Source organism: Balearica regulorum, chromosome 1, assembly GCF_011004875.1.
Source record: "Balearica regulorum gibbericeps isolate bBalReg1 chromosome 1, bBalReg1.pri, whole genome shotgun sequence".
Lineage (NCBI taxonomy): Eukaryota > Metazoa > Chordata > Aves > Gruiformes > Gruidae > Balearica > Balearica regulorum.
This window is the reverse complement of record NC_046184.1, coordinates 65,005,780-65,011,779: the sequence shown is the minus strand read 5'-3', so window position 1 is coordinate 65,011,779 and position 6,000 is coordinate 65,005,780. Positions and strand designations below refer to the sequence as shown.

Below are 6,000 nucleotides of genomic sequence, written 5' to 3'. Positions count from 1 at the left end.
CTGGGAGGGAAAAAAAAATAAGAACAATAATAATAATAAGGGGAAGAGGAGGCGGGCATTGTCCCTTTTGAGGCTGCTGATGATCTTGATTAATAAATGTTAAAATATGTTAAGTGTCAAGGTCTCAGAGATGGCCCCTGGGAAAAGCAGGGGGTAGCCAGGGCTGAATCTGGGGGTCCATCTCGCAAAGGACACGGCAACCAGGTTATGGGGGTGACTGTCCCCTGCCCCAGTGTGGCTGCACCTGAGGTGAAGCAGGTCTTCAGGGCCACAGCCTGCTCATGGCTTGCTTCAAACCTCACGGTGCCAAATCTCATCTGAGTTGCCCGGATAGCTGTCTCCTAACTCTGCTGTGAAGTCCAGGCAAAATTTTCTGTGAGAGCTAAGAAACCGAGGAGCGGACGTCAGGTCCCAGCTGCCTTGATGCTCCCGAAGAGCTAGAAGTGAGCCAACCCTTAAACCCTATGGAAGTGTTTTCAGGTAGAGAAGTAGAGACACTGAAGTATGAGTACTTGCAAAATTCAGAGCTCCCTGCCTCCAAATTAACCCTGCCACCCAAGACAGGGGAAATACTCACCCCAGGGCTGAGTAGAGTATTTCCAGAGTCCTGCTACCCTGAAGGCACATCACCCTCTTGGGGGTAAATCCACCCCTGAGATCCTTCCAGGAGAAGTAGCTAAATGTATGTGAGTAGTGTAGGCAGCTCCTCTGCCTGGGGCAAGCCTAGGCCAAGAAATACTTTCTGCAAAGCAAAGGGGGTTTTGAAGCGGAGAGGAGGGAAGCGATTGGGCAACGGCTACATCGGACCTTCAAGAAGAGACATGGAGCCGGAGAGGCAGGGCAAACAGCAACCAGAAGCTGGGGTCACCTTCATAAGGTGCACCTCTCTCTCATCTTCGCTTATCACTTCCCCCTGTTAATCTTCAGACAATATATGAGCTGGGCTCCACTCTCCTACTTCCCACCCCAACAGCCCTGACTTGAAGGCAAAAAAGCATCACTCCAGACCACAAATCAATTTCAGTCCAGGAGAGATGCAAACAGATACAAAGCAAACCTAAAGCTGTTTATATCTAGATTATTTCCATCTAACTGGCAAGTTTCCTCAAGCAAAGTAAATACTTCTCAGCCTAGTGACTATTAATTAAAGGGGAATACTTTACACCCAAGGAGAATTAACTCTTGTTCTCAAAATGCATCTGTTTCCCCTAATTCGTTTGTTGTGCTGGGGAAGCAGCTTTCCATGAATATTTCAGCACAATAATCAGTTTAAAAAAACTAAACTGGATTTAGTATAACAACATTTTTTCCACAGTGCATGGAGACTCCGATGACTGCAATAATCTAAAAGCAAGATCTCTTTCTCTCTCTCCTCCCGTATGTCACTTGAGACTTACAGCTATCATGGAATTGAGAAGAAAAAGTAACCAGAAATAAAGAGGACAGCGTTGCAGGGAAAGATGGGAAAGAGGTAATTGAAAAAAAGGGAAAAAAATCAGTTCTGATGTGCAAATTGTAGATAAAGACTTCTGATGAGGAAGAGAGGAGTGTCTGATGAGGAAGAGGGGAGAGTGTGTTGAAAGGTAACAAGAACCAGTAATTTCTATTCAGTAAAACCACCAAATCAGAGAGCAGTGCTGATCTTATTGGAGGAGAGCCTTCAACAGCAACTAATCCTGTCATATTGAAAGAAAATTGTAAATGTTCTCTGCAGAAATTGCCTGCCCATTGCAGCTAATCGAGCCCACTTCGCGCTCACACACACCCACACCCCACACACACCCCCCACACACACCCCCGGCGGGCAGCAAGCGGACCCACAGCCGCAGCATCCCAGCAAGGACATTCACCCGAGATGCTCGCCTAGGCGCCCCGTTTCCCTCCCTCGCTACCACCCCCACGAGGGTGGCAGCTTGCCCTCATTTCCTCAGAAGCGCTGGGGGAAGTATGAATTATTACCGCCTCACTTACGAGTCCCAGCGTCTGCTATTTTTAATTTCTCTTTTTTTTTTTTTTTTTGTCTAAATTGTTAAGCCAGGTTTGATAGCACTATTGCTCTACATTATTATATGATTTTTTTTTCCAAGCTCAACTTGTCTGAACTGAAGCAGAGACTCCCAAGGGCCAGAGCCACGGAGAGCGTGCGTGTACATGTGTGTGCCTGTGCGTGTGGGAGGGAGAAAGCGAGCGAGGGGGAGACAAAAAACTCCATCAGCCCGGACAATGCCACCTCTTGTTTAAAGCTTCCAAACTGTTATTCTTTCCCCCCATTATCACGGTACCAAGTAATCTGTCTTTCCCTCACCCCAACCCCCCTCCCTCCTCTTGGAAGATATGGAAGAGAAAGATAAAGCGGCTGCCTCTGGGCTCTGACTCCGCGCAGCCCGCATGCCTCTGCCGCCAGAGCCGGCGCGACTCCGCAGCCGCCGCTCGCAACCAGCCGCTTGCAGCGGGATGGGATGCAACTTCTGGTAATTGGATCACAGGTAGGAAAGCTTTGGGTTTTACTGACGTTTCCTCTTTCTCTCTCTCTCTCTCTTTTTAATTTCTTTTTTCTTTTCTTCTATTTTTTTTGTCTTCTTTTTTCCCCCCTTTTCTTTCTCTCCCTCTACCCTCCGCCCCTTCTTCGCCGCACCTAGGATTTCATCCGCTCCTGTCATAGGAAAGCTCCCGCCAAGAAAATAACGTCCAAGAAACGAGCTTACGTTTTGCTTCCTGGCAGAAGGAGCAGAACAAAACATAGGGAAACTTTTGCTGAAAGGGTCCATAGCAGCGCGGGTCACCGGCGAAAGGCAGCGAGAGGAGGGAAGGCAAAGCGATTGCCCCCAACACAGAGCCTTCCTCTGTTCAGTTACAGTTGTGCTATTAATCCCAGAATCGAGTCTAGCATGTTATAGCGGGGAAGAAGAGACGCAGTAGCCTGATTTAGAGAAATCCTCTCATTTTCCAAGCACTGTCCACAGGGTTTCTATATAAATGCTGCATTCCGACACAGGGACATCTCCCGGACTATCTATCCTTCCCAAATCCCGCTGTGACATGCTTCTTGACGACTCCTGCAAAATGTCACCGGGAGCCGGGAGCGGAGCCGCCCCCGGGGAGCGGAGCCTGCCCGCGGAGCTCGCTGGCTGCCGGGCAGGAGGGCAGAGACGGGGCGGGGGGTATCCCTACCCTGTCCGGGACCGTGCAGGGATGCGGGAATAAGGGGAAGAGGCTTCCGCTGTGTCAGTGCGGTCCCTTGCCCCCCAGCATCCCTCCTGGGTAGCGTGCACTTGCCCAGGGTCTGTGCCCGTCTCCGTTGCCTCAGGTCTCAGGTCCTGCTTCGGGAAGGGGTAGCGTGGGCGCGGGGAGCCCCGGAGGCGGGGAAGGTATGGGGGTTCCCCGGCTCATTTCCGACCACGCTTCCCCGGCTCGGTGCCCCTGGGGTCCGGCCCCCGGTGCGGCCAGGGAGCCGGGTGCGGCGGGTGCCCTGGCAGGGCTGAGCCGGTCCCGGCCGTGCCGCCGGGCTCCCTGCCTTTTCTCCCGTGCCGCCGCCGCGGGGTGCTTGTGGCCAGAGCGAGGTGATGCCTTGAGAGGCAGCTCAGATCAGGCTGTGGGAGAAAGACTGCCTCCCAGAAACAGCCCTGGGGCGCCGAGGTCCTGGTGCCCACCCAGAATCCAGCCATTTCGGAGGCTCTGGAGGGACAAAGTGCTTTCCGGGCTGCTGCTTCTCGGGAAAAAGCCGAGTCCCCCCATCTCGGGCCACTCTTCGTTTCGCTTCTTCCCACCGGTCTGCTCTCTCTCCGTGCTTGCCGCCTTCCCTGCGGTTGCCCAAGTAAGTACCAGAGTGATGCCCCGTTGGGGGAGTAGGCTGAAAGCGGCAAGGCCGGTCTCTCCCCTCCGCTCGTCTTCCCGCAAGGCAGCCGGGCCGGAGGGCCCTGCCCCAGCCGGCGAGGTGCTCCCGGAGGGCCGCTTTGCCTCCACAGCACGGCCCGCTGACATCTCCGAGGGGAGTCTGCCAGGGCCTGTAACTCCTTACCACGGGCCTAGGGATGAGTCCTTTCCCCTTCGCTAGGGAAAGGACAAGGCACTCTTCCTCTCTCCCCCATAAGATTGTTTTTGCCTACTATTTTCATGTGCTAAATTTCCTTTAGGGAAAGGAGAGGTAGCTTTTTTTTCATCTGGAAGAGATACACTTTGGAGGGGGTAATTCCTATTGCAAATCTAGTCAGAATAACATCTCTCCCCATTTTTATGTGTTAATCAGTGTGTTTGTACACATTGGCTTGTCTCTATCCCTTTGCAGAAGGGAAAAAGGCAAGAGCAAAAAAAGGACCAATTTCTGCTTGACAGCCTGTTCTTGCAATTTTTTTTGGGAAAAAACTCAAAAGAAAACAAAACAAAACAAAAAGATCTCCGACTGATAATGAGCAAGGTTAATAGAGGATCTCAGAAGTATGCAGGCTGTCTACTTTTATGGTATTGCATCGCCTGCAATAGCAGCCCCTGTCTAAATACTCACCAGCCTTGATCGTGTATGGTTTACGACACCAGCCGCTCTCAGTGACTCATCTATAAACCGCGTTAAGCAAACAGAGTATGCTCCCTCTCTCCTTTAGTCTATTTTTGATTATAACTTTGGTCTAATTTCCCCTTTGCAGGACCCCTGGACTGCAAAAGCAGCCCAATTTTGCTTTTACATCAGGAGAGTGAGAAGTGCAGTGGGCTCGCTGACTTCGTGAGCATGTACCCCACCGAGTTGCCCTTTCTGCCCCTGCCTGCAGCCCCCTGCTATTTTTGCATTGCAGTCTGCCCAGGAAAGAGGCTCAATACATGGGGAGGGGTGTTTAGGATGTCCCCCTATTGCTTTGGAGGGAGATCGAAATAATAAAGGGAGAGGTTGTGTTCTTCTCCCTTCCAAAACCAAGATTTAAAGTAATATCCTGCACTCAAAAGGTTGTAACTCTGCATCTGGGTAGAGCTTGCAGAGATCTGGATCACACGTAGTCGGGAGCGTCCTGAGGAGGTAGAAAAGGCAGCAGCTGTGCCATGCTGTGCCATCACCTGGGAGGCAGACCAAGACACAGAAAGGGGGAAATCGAGGCCACCAGTGAAAAATAGCCTCTGTGAATAAAAACATACTTTTTTGCCTGCATGTTCAGTCCTGTGCCCCACTGTGGTTTTGTTTTTCACCGCTGGACTGACTCCCTGTGTGTGTTTTGTGGCTCTCAGTTGCTTGTAAGTGCTAGGATCTTTCGGCCCATTGCGTGTCTAATTCAATAGTCTTTTGAGGACATCTACTATGAAATCCCCCCACTGTTGCTGATACAGTCCCAGACAGTTACTCTGCCCCACTTCTCTTCTGTAACCCACTCACCCATTCACCCAGACTTTCTCTTCTCCACTAATATCATGACCTACATGCAAAAGACTTATTTTCTGGTCCTGTTTCCATAGCAATGCAGCAAGGGGAATGCAGACAAGCCAGTAATAATGAAGCAAATTCCCTTTCTGTGAAATCAAGACTTCTTTGAAAGTTGAGTTCAATTTAAGGAAAAGTAGGGATCCGCGGAGAGTTGGATTTCCAGCCCAAAGCCCAGATCTCCGCGCCCTCTAGTGCCAGAGGCAGGCGAGGGAGAGCATCCCCGGGCACAGGGATGTGAGGCTTGATACCAAATTACAGGGAAGGGAGAGAAACAAGTAGTACAAGATAAGGACATTCCTCCCAGTGTTTGTTTCCAGCCAGCTCTTCTCTCTTCTAAATCCCAAACTGCAAAAAAAATGGAAAGTGGGGTTCAGCTGATCCTGGTTCGGTCACCCAGAGGCTAATGCTGCAGGTCCTGTGTGGTGGGTTAAACTACAGGGGAATAGGTAGGAAGAAATTAAAGCTGGGAAGCCCAGTCTGTATCTATCCAATTATTCACAAATTTTGGATCTCTCCGGCTTTGAGCTTCACAGCTCGCAGCAACTTGCAGCTAATTCTCAGAGATTTGAAGGCATGGAAGAAGATTACTCGCTTGT

The 6,000-nt window shown here is 50.8% G+C and overlaps 1 protein-coding gene across 4 annotated transcripts in view; it reads left to right on the top strand.

Moving 5' to 3' along the window:
- Window positions 1-1,378: 1,378 nt before the first annotated feature.
- CHRM2 (cholinergic receptor muscarinic 2) overlaps window positions 1,379-6,000 on the top strand; it is a 108,182-nt gene continuing 103,560 nt past the window's right edge. For 2 of the 4 annotated variants that reach the window (XM_075755740.1, XM_075755750.1), the window contains exon 1: window positions 2,883-3,814. The gene's annotated coding sequence lies outside the window, so the exon portion shown is untranslated. Of the gene's footprint in view, window positions 2,487-2,882; window positions 3,815-6,000 lie in introns of those variants that run through there. The other 2 variants (XM_075755737.1, XM_075755746.1) reach the window with 2 other exon arrangements.